The sequence below is a fragment of the Lissotriton helveticus genome, chromosome 1_1, assembly GCF_964261635.1.
Source record: "Lissotriton helveticus chromosome 1_1, aLisHel1.1, whole genome shotgun sequence".
Lineage (NCBI taxonomy): Eukaryota > Metazoa > Chordata > Amphibia > Caudata > Salamandridae > Lissotriton > Lissotriton helveticus.
Genome location: NC_136057.1, coordinates 1,477,317,170 through 1,477,331,173, shown reverse-complemented (window position 1 = coordinate 1,477,331,173; position 14,004 = coordinate 1,477,317,170).

Below are 14,004 nucleotides of genomic sequence, written 5' to 3'. Positions count from 1 at the left end.
GATTTGTGGATACTTTACAGAGTCTAGGTTTGTCGCAACTGATCCAGGGCCCGACGCATTCTGCGGGCCATACCTTAGACTTAATTTTTTCTAACCTCCCAGACATTGCTACCTACCTCCCTCTACCCCTTACCTGGTCCGATCACTATCTCCTCATGTTCGATATTCGGTTGACATCCTCACCGATCCTGGTGGAACTAAAAAAGGACCACAGGAGAAAATGGCATAAAGTCACCTGTTCGGCCATTGATCCTGTCTTTCGATGCCCCTGGGAACCTTATATAGGAGATATTGACACTTGCGTTAAAACGTTTAATACTGCCTTAGTGTCGGCCATCGATATCACTGCACCGTTGTTACCAGTCTCGTCTGCAAGATCCCGCCCTTCAGCCCCGTGGTTCTCTGCAGCCCTGCGTGAGGAAAAAAGCCGATGCAAAAAACTTGAGCGTAGCTGGCGACTATCTTATGATCTAGAAGCTAAAAGCATTTACAGAATGGCTTTAAAGAAATTTATCAAACTAAAAAAATCGGCAATGAAAGAATTTTTTGCCCTACAAATCAAAAACTCAGATAACTCGGCAAAAACTCTGTTTAACATCGTCAAAGATTTTGTTAAGCCTCCCGCTATGATCTCTAATAATATTTCCAGTCAGTCCCTATGCAACGGCCTATCAGATTATTTTCAAGAAAAAATTGATAAAATCTCTTCCTCCTTTCCAGCGGTCCCTATACCTGCACAACCTTCTTCCTCTGCCAAAAATAAGAATGACAAAGGACCTGCTTTGATAGCCTTTAAGGAACTCGCTGCGGACTCAGCACTTAAACTGTTTACTCAATGCAAATCGGGCTCTCCTATAGACCCAGCTCCCCCTAAAGTTATGAGTGACCTAGCTACTCTCCTGATAGAGCCTCTGGTCTCTATCTGGAACGCCTCATTACAGCTAGGCCAATTCCCTTCTGTCTGGAAAGAAGCCATGCTAGTCCCCATCTTGAAAAAGACAAATGCTGACCCCACGCAATTTTGCAACTACCGCCCCATTTCCCTCCTCCCTAAACCAGCTAAGGTTTTAGAAAAGGCCGTTCAACTTCAGCTTGCGGAATATCTGGAGACTAATGTCATACTTCATGATTCCCAGTCAGGATTCCGCACTGGCTTTAGTACAGAAACGGCACTCCTGGAAGTCTCAGAGACCATTCGAGAGTGTGTGGATAGGGGAGAGGAGGCCATGTTGGTCCTCCTCGACCTATCCGCCGCTTTCGATACGGTATCCCATAAGATACTTCTAGATCGACTGGAGCAGATTGGACTGGGCGGCTCTGCTTTGTCATGGATCAGCTCCTTTCTTCAAGGTCGAACGCAGAGGGTCCTTCTTAGACCTTTTCAATCGGAATGTAAACCCCTTGTCTGTGGAGTGCCGCAGGGCTCTGCCCTGAGTCCATTGTTTTTCAATGTGTATCTGGCCCCCCTGGCTAAGGTGGTCGAGTCACTTGGGGTCAGAGTGATCTCTTATGCTGATGATACACAGCTTATGTTTTCTTTTAGAGATCACTCTGACTCCAGTCTCGCCAGTTTTCGCCACTGTTTGAGCGAAGTATGTTCCTGGATGGCATCCAACCATCTACGACTTAATCCTGATAAGACGGAGGTCTTGTTTTTTAATCAAAAAATTACCATTTCCTCTACCTTGTGGTGGCCGACTGTGCTGAATCCTCCCCCCATCCCTGTTCACACTGCTCGTAATCTGGGTTTTCAGTTCGATGATGCTCTGTCGGGCAATCCCCAAATTAATAAGGTTACTGCGGCCTGTTTTGGGAAACTGCGGATGTTGCGAAAGATCTTTCCTTTTTTGCCATTAGATGCTCGCAGAACGGTCACGCAGGCCTTAATAACATCACATCTGGATTACGCCAACAGCCTCTATGCCGGGGCCCCCCAATATCAAATTGAACGTCTACAGATTGTTCAGAACGCGGCAGCGAGGCTGATTGGCAACATCCCTGCACGACACTCAGTTGCAGCCTACCGCAAAGAACTCCACTGGCTTCCAATTGCAAGTCGTATTAAGTTCAAAATGCTAACTCTTGCTTTTCGGGCCCTCAATGGGATGGGACCGGACTACTTACGCAAGAGATTAACACTATCTCAGTCAGTGCGATCTTTGCGATCCAACAATCTTCGCCTCATTGTTGACCCTCGATTTCGCCGCTCCAGAACGGGCGGCAGAGCCTTTGCTGTTATGACGGCTAAACTATGGAATAGCCTCCCCTTGGATCTTAGATTTGTTTCCTCTGAAACACTTTTTCGTAGCCGTCTTAAAACCTGGCTATTTTCATTATTATAGGCCCTACTCTTTTTTAGCTCACAGTCTAAGCGCCGGGACACCCCCTTTGGGGGTAGCCGCGCGCTCTACAAGTCTCAAAAATAAATAAATAAAATGAACTCCAAATTCCTAGTCACACCAATTCATCAAAGTACCTGTGCAAAATAAAGTACATAAAATATTTAAAAGAAGGACCTACAAAGATCCAATTACAGATATTATTCATAATTCCATTTCATATCAATTTTCATATTTAAGCAAGGTGTACAGCTAGTTCTTCATTTATGTTCAATCCATTTGGGGTCATGCATTCAAAGTCAATAATATACCTTGACTCCAATTGTCATAAGGCAAGTTTCCTATTAGCTCCTCGTATTCCCAGATTCACCGTATCTATGACCACAATCCTCAACAGATTCTCATTTTGGAAATGGTGATCAAAGAAATGACGAGCCACAGGATATTGTGCATTGTGATTTTTAATCGCTCTGAGATGCTGCAGGACCCTTTCTTTAGCTTTCAAAGTTGTGCTGCCGACATACCACCTATCACACGGACAGATGAGTACGTACACGCAGTACATTGTGTGACATGAGAGTGATTTTTTGATCGTAAACACTCTTCCCTATGTGGGAACTGTGAGCTCATTACAGTTCACACTATTGCGACAGGCTTTGCACGACCTACAACATTTGAAACCTGGATTGTCTTTAGGTTCAATTTTACTCACAACATTATTTTGGCTAAGATCATCTTTGAGTGATCTACATTTTCTGAAGGTGATCTGGGGATTAGGATTCAAGTAAGGTTTCAGGTGATGATCAGTCAAAAGAACATGCCAGTGTTTGTTAAAGATCTTCCTAATCTCATGTGCCTGCCCTGAGTAAGTTGTGATAAATCTTACTTTAGTTTCTTCTTCCTTAATTTTATTAGGATTCAGTAACTCATTTCTGATAGTGGCATCCGCTCTTTTGCAGGCCTGTACAATGGTTTTATTTTTATAACCCCGTTCTTTAAAACGGTAACACATTGCAGTTTTTTCCAATTCGTAAGCAGCGTCTGTGCTACTATTTCCCTTTGCTCGTAGCAGTTCCCCACAGGGTATACTGTCTACAAGGCTTCGAGGGTGTGCACTTTGGGCATTTAACAGGCTATTGCCCGCAGTCTGTTTCCGAAAGAGGCTGGTGGTCATAGTAGCTCCTTGAATTTTGATCTGAATATCAAGAAATTCGATTGTGGTCTTATTAATATGTTCTGTAAAGACCAAATTCAAAGTGTTCTTATTCAACAGACCTACGAAAGCGCTTGCGGATTCAATGCTTCCATTCCAAATCATAAAGATGTATTCAATGTACCTAAGCCACAGGACAACTTCGGTGTTAAATTCGGCTAGTTGACTGGACACCTGCTCCTCCCACCAACCGATGAAGAGGTTGGCATAACTGGGGGCAAAGCAGGTACCCATAGCCGTGCCCTGTGACTGTCGGTACATCTTGGAATCAAAAATAAAGAAATTGTTTGTCAAACAAAACTCAATAAGTTTGATTAACATTTTGGAAGGGCCAGATACGAAATAGATCTGGATTTTAAGAAATGTTCCACGACTGCCAGTCCCAGATCATGCCGTATACATGTATACAGGCTGCTTACGTCCAAAGTGACCAGCGTAAAGAGGGTTCCCAGTGTATACCTTCAATAATTTTCAAAAAGTGGGTGGTGTCTTTTAGGTAGGCTGGAAGGGAGATGACAAATGGTCGTAAATAGTGATCAATGTATTGAGATGTATTTTCCAGAAAGGAACCTATTGAAGACACAACAGGCCTTCCCGGTGGGTCAACAGGATTTTTGTGAAGCTTTGGAAGGAGATACAAAATGGGAATTTTTGGGTGTTCACATCGTAGGAATTTGTATTCATCCCATTCTAGTAACCCTCTGTCTCTGTAATCTTGTAAAAGATCATCAAAAGTATTCTTTACAGTTCTTATATCAGAATGGGTACATAATTGATGACATGATGTATCTCCTAGCTGTCTCAAGCCTTCAGCGAAGTACTTATTTTTATCAAGCACAACGACATTTCCCCCTTTGTCTGCATTACGGATTACAATTTGATTGTCACCCTTCAGGACCTCAATGGCCTGCTTCTGTTCAAGGGAGAGATTTTTCATGTTGTTGGGTACTCGTTTGGTTCTCAATTTTTTAATATCACTTAGAACCCCCTTTTCAAATACTTCTACTGCTTCACATGCAATGTGGGGGAGGAACCTCGACTTAGTTCTAAACTCACTCCCCGGATTCACATTAGTAACACCATCCAAAAGCAGATCATCTCTTTCAATAGTCCCTGAAGAGATTAATTCAAGAAGTTCAACATCATTAGAATTCAAGTTACTTGGATTAGCAATTGTATGGTCAATAGCTACTCTCGGCGACTGTGTTTCAAACCATTTTTTAAGCCTTAGTTTCCTTGAAAAATAAAACAAGTCTATCCTGGTTTGGGCATAGTTCAAATTAGTAGAAGGACAGAACGATAACCCCAATGCCAACACATCCTTCTCATGTACAGTTAATGGTCTTTGAGAGAGATTGATTACCGTCATATTTTTGCCTTGCTGCCCCGCGTCAGTACTCCCATGGGCGATTTTTCTCTGTTTTTGTCTGATTTTGGCTTGCTTGTTCCTCTTGGTCTTCCGCGATTTCCTCTGCCTCTTCCCCTTTGGCTCCCTTGATGATGCACATGAGATTAGGAAGATCTTTAACAAACACTGGCATGTTCTTTTGACTGATCATCACCTGAAACCTTACTTGAATCCTAATCCCCAGATCACCTTCAGAAAATGTAGATCACTCAAAGATGATCTTAGCCAAAATAATGTTGTGAGTAAAATTGAACCTAAAGACAATCCAGGTTTCAAATGTTGTAGGTCGTGCAAAGCCTGTCGCAATAGTGTGAACTGTAATGAGCTCACAGTTCCCACATCGGGAAGAGTGTTTACGATCAAAAATCACTCTCATGTCACACAATGTACTGCGTGTACGTACCCATCTATCCGTGTGATAGGTGGTATGTCGGCAGCACAACTTTGAAAGCTAAAGAAAGGGTCCTGCAGCATCTCAGAGCGATTAAAAATCACAACGCACAATATCCTGTGGCTCGTCATTTCTTTGATCACCATTTCCAAAATGAGAATCTGTTGAGGATGGTGGTCATAGATAAGGTGAATCTGGGAATACGAGGAGGTAATAGGAAACTTGCCTTACGACAATTGGATTCAAGGTATATTATTGACTTTGAATGCATGACCCCAAATGGATTGAACATAAATGAAGAACTAGCTGTACACCTTGCTTAAATATGAAAATAGGTATGAAATGGAATTATGAATATTATCTGTAGTTGGATCTTTGTAGGTCCTTCTTTTAAATATTTTATGTACTTTATTTTGCACAGGTACTTTGATGAATTGGTGTGACTAGGAATTTGGAGTTAATCACAATTGACTGTTGAAGATCAAGTGGCTGCCCGTATGATACAGTTGCTTTTGTTTATAAACTGTCTAGCTCGAGAGCTGTTTGTAAGAACGATCATGTTGGGAGAGAGATGATTTTGCCCACTGGGGCTCGGACTTTTGGAATATATCCGGAGAGACTGGGTTTGGACTATGGTGGCACATGTCATAACAACAGCCCACCTGGGCGGAACTTATCCGAACTGTCCTGGCCCACTGGGGCGGAATTAACAAATTGGAGAGGCAGTTGATATAATTCGTCAACACCTTTAAAAACTTTATTGTGCTTATATATGCAGCGCAACAACCTCACAGCTCTCGTACCCCACTTTAAAGTAAAGCATAGGCATATTACTATTGAAACATCAAAGCTGGGATTGTTTTCGTCATGTAGTAAATGTTCCTATATTTTGGTACACTGCAACTGACTTTATGTACAATAACAGTTTATAATTTTGGGGCACAGAATAACAATGTCAAAATGAATTTGAATATATTTACGGGAATTGTTTACATTATATGTTGGCTCCTCCAAAATGTCCGCCATACTCAGCACCTACTTTTACACATATGGGTGATAATCTGTTTTTCATGTTATTTCGAAAGAGTAAAAGGACAATTGTTTGGTCTTCACTTGTAAACGTGATCAAGCTGCGAAGCGAAGCGCGTTGTTTTCCTGCCGATTACAATTGCGTGCACAGCAACTCCTGGGTGTCGGAGACGTCTATTTGAATGTATGGAGTACTTTGGTGGATACAGTGGGTGACCGGGAGCCCTACTCCGACCTACGCGTGAACGTGACTGGTGATGTACCGGAACTCTGGTTTCTCTCATATATATATTCACTGAAAAAAACATAGGTTATAGACCATATATAGTTAGGAATTAGCATTTAAAAAACCTTTTTTTACTCACACAAAACCATTGAAATTCCATATATAGTTAGTAGTACTAACTATATATCGCGCACCCGCAATCCACTGCTGATCATGTCACATATTACATCATTCATGACATGGTCAGTGACATCACTGATGACATCACTGATGACATCTCAAATGACATCACTGATGACATCTCAAATGACATCACTGATGACAACATCCAGTGACTGTGTATTTCTGTAAAGTTAAAATATGTCTTACATATTGAAGAATGAGTGGATGTAGAAGTGTCTGGATGAAGGATTTAGTAGGTGCATGACTGACTGTATGAGTGAGTGGTTAAATGTGTTTCACTGAGTGCATGGGTTAGTGACTGAACTGTCTTAATTTGTGCATCATTATGTTTGTTGTTCTGTAAACTGCTGCATGTGTTGATCAGTAGCTATATGAGTAAGTATATGGGTTATTGATTGGTTGCTCAAGTATTTGTATGGGAGACTGAGTGTGTGTGTGGGTGGCTGGGAGGTGTATGACTCTGTGCATAGATGTGTGAGCAGTTGATTCACTAGATGTATGGGTTCAAAAGTGCATATGGAAACAGCTGTATGGGTGGTTGACTGTGTGCATGAGTGCATTGGTGAGTGAATGGATATCTCAGTGCTACATGTCAAAGTAAGTACATATGTAAAACACAGTACATGTGAAAGTTGGCATATATAAATAACTGTGCATAAGAGCCAGTGAATGTGTGAGTGGCTGTATGGATCATTGTGAACTTGTATCAGGGATTGTAAAAGAGAGTAAATATGTGTTAGTATATGTTTGAATAAGTAAGGTGTGTATAACTGTATAGTTGAGGAAATGGAGGTGTGATTGATTCTTTGCATGACTGACTAGGTGTGTAAGTAACTCCATGGATGAGTGACAGTCTGTGAGTGTCTGTTTACACTGAGTGTATCTAAGGTTATATTAGAGTCTGAAGAGGTTCATCGTATTATCACATGAATGATGTCATCAGTGATGTGATCAGTAATGTCAAATGAGATGTCATCAGTGATGTCATTTGAGATGTCATCGGTGATGTCATCAGTGATGTCATCAGTGATGTCATTTGAGATGTCATCAGTGATGTCATCAGTGATGTCATTTGAGATGTCATCAGTGATGTCATCAGTGATGTCACTGACCATGTCATGAATGATGTAATATGTGACATGATCAGCAGTGGATTGCGGGTGCGCGATATATAGTTAGTACTACTAACTATATATGGAATTTCAATGGTTTTGTGTGAGTAAAAAAAGGTTTTTTAAATGCTAATTCCTAACTATATATGGTCTATAACCTATGGTTTTTTCAGTGAATTTTCAAGGTTTTGTAAATGCTAATTCCTAACTATATATGGTCTCTAACCTATGGTTTTTTCAGTGAACTTCAATGGTTTTTTAATAGCAAATATCATAAGCTGTCGAATGTCAAGTACGTGGTAAGTAAAAACATTTTCGTGTTTATGCACACTGATCTGCTTTGAATGCTGCCCCCCCCCCTCATTTCTATTAGGAGTACTCTCTCTTTGCAGATAGTGAAGGGTAGTTAACGCAGGCCTTTGCCCCCGTTGTAATCCGTCGTGCCTGCTTCTCTCTCCATTTGATTGATTGTTATCCAAGCATTTACTGTTTAAGAATTGGTTCTCTTTGGTTCATTCTCTATTTACAAACAAGCACAGAGTCGCAATACTCTGTTTAGTCTTTGCAGATAGTGAAAAATCGTGTAAAAAAACAAAAGGAATCGAGCAAAATCAGTAGGCCACTAATGGGATCTCTTTTTGACCTCGCTAAAATAGAAACATTAGGAACAACCCCTCATGAGAAATACGAAACTAGTGAGATGAACTGAGCTCCACACCATGATGGCTGCAAGACAGCTCGGCTCCGCCACCCACCCCGCCCAAAATAACGATAAACTCTATGCAAATATTACAAATATATACAACACACCAGCAAAGTAACAGGGTAAAACATTTTATTAAATAACTATTTACATAACTATTTTATACTTTTTGTTGCCCGATCCGGCTAGCTCAATCGATCGAGCATTAAACTCATGCATTTTGATAGTTCAAAGTTTTGAGGGGTGCTTGTTAGACTGTCTGAAGCTTATTTGCACCTGCTACAGCTTCACTATTCTCAATGTAAGTGGGGGCTGTTTGAGGACGTGACTGCATTTGAAAACAATGTGATGCGGTGCGCGGCGCGCAGCGCGTAACGTAAGCATAACAGGTCATGTGACTTGTTAATAAAACTTTTCATTGGTTAATTTTACTTTTCTTATTCTAATGATGAAAGGCTTGGTCATATGATCTAAAAATTACACTTTTTATTACTTTCGAACATTATTTTTTCTTAAACATATATGTTATAATGTTCCAGGCTAATGTACTTTCCCGGAAAATTTACAACTGTCCTGCAAGTAAAATATATTCCTTTTTCGAGAAAAAGGGCGTTTCTTCGTCCCATGACGGAGCCGTTGAGCAAAAGAGGCTCGGCCTGCTGTCTTAGTCGCCGATACGCCTGAATATCAGATTCTTATCGATCACTTTATGTTGCAGGAGTAGAAAACACAACAGCCCTTGACCATTTATCTTTACTGCGTTCCTGCGTATTATACCTTTTACCCTTCATGTAATTGGACTGCTTTCTTTCACTTGCCTTTTACTGATTCGAAAACAGTGACTATTATTAAAAACGTTACCAATGTAAATACTACTACCATGTTTTCTTTTAAAAACCTTTATTGTGAAAATGTCAGTATACAAATACGGGCCTATAACCACGTGGGCCGGCCACGGAGCAAACTGTAATCGTATATGATGAGGAGACATTTACACTGTAGAGGAACGTAACGGGCGGGCCATTAGGTTGCAAGAACTAAGGTGTCTAACAGTTGCGGAATCGGTGGACGTACATTTTATAATTAAAATACGACAGGGCCAGTTACAATAAAATTATCTAGATATACATTTGCGGGCAAGTACCATGGGTGACGTTAATTCGAACTTTCAATAGTACAGTAATCAATAACACATCAGAACTTAATATCAATAGGGATGTCGAAATATTCAATCAATTCTCGTCCCTGCCCGCCATGTGCTTCAAAACTGCATACGTATCTCGTGATATCAAGGTTGTGCAACCAGTACACAACAAGGAGTTACGAGTCCCATTTATTCCGGCGCCATTTTGGGCGAGGACGGGCAGGTCCAGGATATAGTCAAAATGTCTCCACCAACCATCGACTATGATGATGTTCATATGCTGTATTTATTAGAGTAACACTCATCTGTCCACATGAAATTAATTTGCCACAATCTAAACATGTCATTTTAATCTTTCCAAAGTTCTTCTGAATATTTGGGACCGTTTCCCTTGCCTCTGATGCTGTCAGTGCCACTTCTTTGGTGAATGTACTGGCAGGTCGGGGGTTGTCCTCCAAATCTCTCTTTTGTGCAGCACTATAATTAATCGGTGCCACCTCTCCATATGACGATGCATGGTATAATTACCATAACTATATTTTTTTTTGGTTCCTCTGGAGAGTACATCGTGGCAGATGAGGCAGGTAACGTACCGGGCATTTACCTTTTTTGCATGTAGAAGAAAGGAAAAAAAATTCGAGCGTCCGAGTTCTAAGGTGTCCCAGGGCCATTTTAGTGGACCAGGCCCAAATCCAAAGAACAGGCCGCCATTTTGAGAGTCCTGTTGCAGCCGCCTGTCACTGTAGCAGCAAGAGAGGGCGAAACTCAGCTAGACGGCGCTCCACTGCAGATGAAGTGCCTCAACCTGGAGAGGCGGGAGAGGCTCGTTTGCGCCGCCTCCCGCCCCCCCTTCGGGCACCCCACGCCGTCTTTCGGCGCAGCATTGTAGGATGGCCACACCAGTGCGGCAACTTGCTAGACACCACCTCGGTGCCATCCGGATCTCGGCGCCCCACTGCAGATGAAGTGCCTCCACACGGAGAAGCGGGAGAGGCTCGTTTGCGCCGCCTCCCCCCCACCCCCCTTCGGGCACCCCACGCCGACTTTCGGCGCAGCATTGTAGGATGGCCACACCAGTGCGGCAACTTGCTGGACACCACCTCGGTGCCAACCGAATCTCAGCGCCTTGTGGTGTCTTCCATTCCGAAAATATTGTTGGCAGCATTTTGAAAGGAAAGATAAACAGCCCTTTGTGGCCCTCACTACACCGTTCTCCTAGTGAGTCTCACATTGTTACATTTAGGAAGAATGTTGAAGAGTAGTATATTGAAAATCTGAAGCCATTGTTCTACAAACTCTCAACCAGCCTTGGATGCAAAAATCCTGAAGAATGTACAAACTGAAAACCAGTTTTTGTCTGTATAGCATCAGCAGCAACGCTTGAGTCAGCTTTGTGTGAAGCCGCCATTTTGATTCAATCAATAGCGTCCCCCTGCACACATTCAGGGACCTGGTCGTGTCTTCAGGTCAAACGGATTGTGGGACAAGATGCACAAAGGAAAAGGAAAAAAGTTCCGCCGGACCCCGGGAGGCGGCCGCCTATGTCATGGGCGATCTTAGGCCACACCAGGGCAATAGTGAAGCTGCAGCAGGTGCAAATAAGCTTCAGACAGTGTTACAAGCGCTGCTCAGAACTCTCAACTATGACACCACCTCGGTGCCATCCGGATCTTGGCGCCTTGTGCTGGTTCCGGCCTATTCACACATCGGTCCGCTACTGACGCCACCTCACAGGCCAACGGGGCACCCCACGCCGACTTTCGGCGCAGCATTGTAGGATGGCCACACCAGTGCGGCAACTTGCTGGACACCACCTCGGTGCCATCCAGATCTCGGCGCGTTGTGCTGCCTTCAGCCTATTCGCCGCAAGTGCGCACGCAACTCAGCTGCATAGCGAGTGAAACACCAAGGGGCGCCCCACTGCAGCCGAGGAACCTCCATCTTGGGGGCGACGCACAGCATCACATTGCTTTCCAATGCAGTCAGATCCTCAAACAGCCCCCACTGACTGACGCGAACTCACAGGCCAACGGGGCGCCCCACGCCGACTTTCGGCGCAGCATTGTAGGATGGCCACACCAGTGCGGCAACTTGCTGGACACCACCTCGGTGCCATCCGGATCTTGGCGCGTTGTGCTGCCTTCGGCCTATTCGCACATCGGTCCGCTACTGACGCCACCTCACAGGCCAACGGGGCACCCCACGCCGACTTTCGGCGCAGCATTGTAGGATGGCCACACCAGTGCGGCAACTTGCTGGACACCACCTCGGTGCCATCCAGATCTCGGCGCGTTGTGCTGCCTTCGGCCTATTCGCCGCAAGTGCGCACGCAACTCAGCTGCATAGCGAGTGAAACACCAAGGGGCGCCCCACTGCAGCCGAGGAACCTCCATCTTGGGGGCGACGCACAGCATCACATTGCTTTCCAATGCAGTCAGATCCTCAAACAGCCCCCACTGACTGACGCGAACTCACAGGCCAACGGGGCGCCCCACGCCGACTTTCTGCGCAGCATTGTAGGATGGCCACACCAGTGCGGCAACTTGCTGGACACCACCTCGGTGCCATCCGGATCTTGGCGCGTTGTGCTGCCTTCGGCCTATTCGCACATCGGTCCGCTACTGACGCCACCTCACAGGCCAACGGGGCACCCCACGCCGACTTTCGGTGCAGCATTGTAGGATGGCCACACCAGTGCGGCAACTTGCTGGACACCACCTCGGTGCCATCCAGATCTCGGCGCGTTGTGCTGCCTTCGGCCTATTCGCCGCAAGTGCGCACGCAACTCAGCTGCATAGCGAGTGAAACACCAAGGGGCGCCCCACTGCAGCCGAGGAACCTCCATCTTGGGGGCGACGCACAGCATCACATTGCTTTCCAATGCAGTCAGATCCTCAAACAGCCCCCACTGACTGACGCGAACTCACAGGCCAACGGGGCGCCCCACGCCGACTTTCGGCGCAGCATTGTAGGATGGCCACACCAGTGCGGCAACTTGCTGGACACCACCTCGGTGCCATCCGGATCTTGGCGCGTTGTGCTGCCTTCGGCCTATTCGCACATCGGTCCGCTACTGACGCCGCCTCACGTGCCAACGGATTTTCTACGCTTTTTATAGCCCTATGCCGCATAACAGGTCATGTGACTTGTTTATAAAACTTTTCATTGGTTCATTTTACTTTTGGTTTCCTAATGATGGAAGGCTTGATCATATGACCTAAAAATAACACTTTTCATTGGATTAAAACATTTTTTTTTCCCAAACGATGAAAGCCCCACCTTGTTTCTGGATGTTTCAGACTGAAGCTGGCGTCAGCATGAAAGCACCACCATCTCGTGGCTCCGTCGTGGTCATTCCGCGAGCAATCATGGCAGCCGCTCCCCACCGGAAGCCTGCAGGAGTCGGGGGCCCCCAAGCTTTTGTAGAATCTTCAAGGCTGAGGGGACGCTTTCGAGAATGGGGTCCAAGACCTAGCAGACAAGCGTCCGAGTTCCAAGGTGTCCCAGGGCCATTTCAGTGGACCAGGCCCAAAAAGGAAAGAGCCTGCCGCCATTTTGAGAGTCCTGTGGCAGCCGCCTATCGCTGCACCGCAAGAGTGGGCGCAACTCAGCTGAATGGCGGATTTTGGCACAGTGTACCAAAAGCGGGCGGAATGGCAACTGAAACGGTAAAGGGGCGCCCCACTACAGCAGACGAGCCTCCACCTGGGGAGGCCCGTTCACGCCGCCTCACCCCCCCCCCCCCCCCGGGGCGCCCCACGCCGTTATTCGGAGCAGCATTGTAGGATACCAAAACCAGTGCGGCAACTTACTGGACATCACCTGGGTGCCATCCACATCTCAGCGCGTTCTGCTGCCTTGGGACTATTCGCACAACAGACCGCTACTGACGAGGCCTCCCCCCGCACCCCCCGGGACGCCCCACGCCGTTTTTCGGAGCTGCATTGTAGGATACCAAAAACCAGTGCAGCACCCAGGTAACATCACCTGGGTGCCGTCCAGAACTCAGCACGTTGTGCTGCCTTGGGACTATTCGCACAAAACACAGCTACTGACCATTGTTGCTTCTTTTTTCAAAAAAATGTTTAAATGTATTTACTGTTTTTGTTGCGTTGTATATATTTATAAGTTATTAAAGTTTTATAATCCTACTACTTTGTTGGAGTGCTATATATTTTTAATGTGACACATAATTGTAAAAACTTTGATGTACAAAGAGGCATCCCTGGAATCTTCCGCTTCAGGCTCGGTCCCCT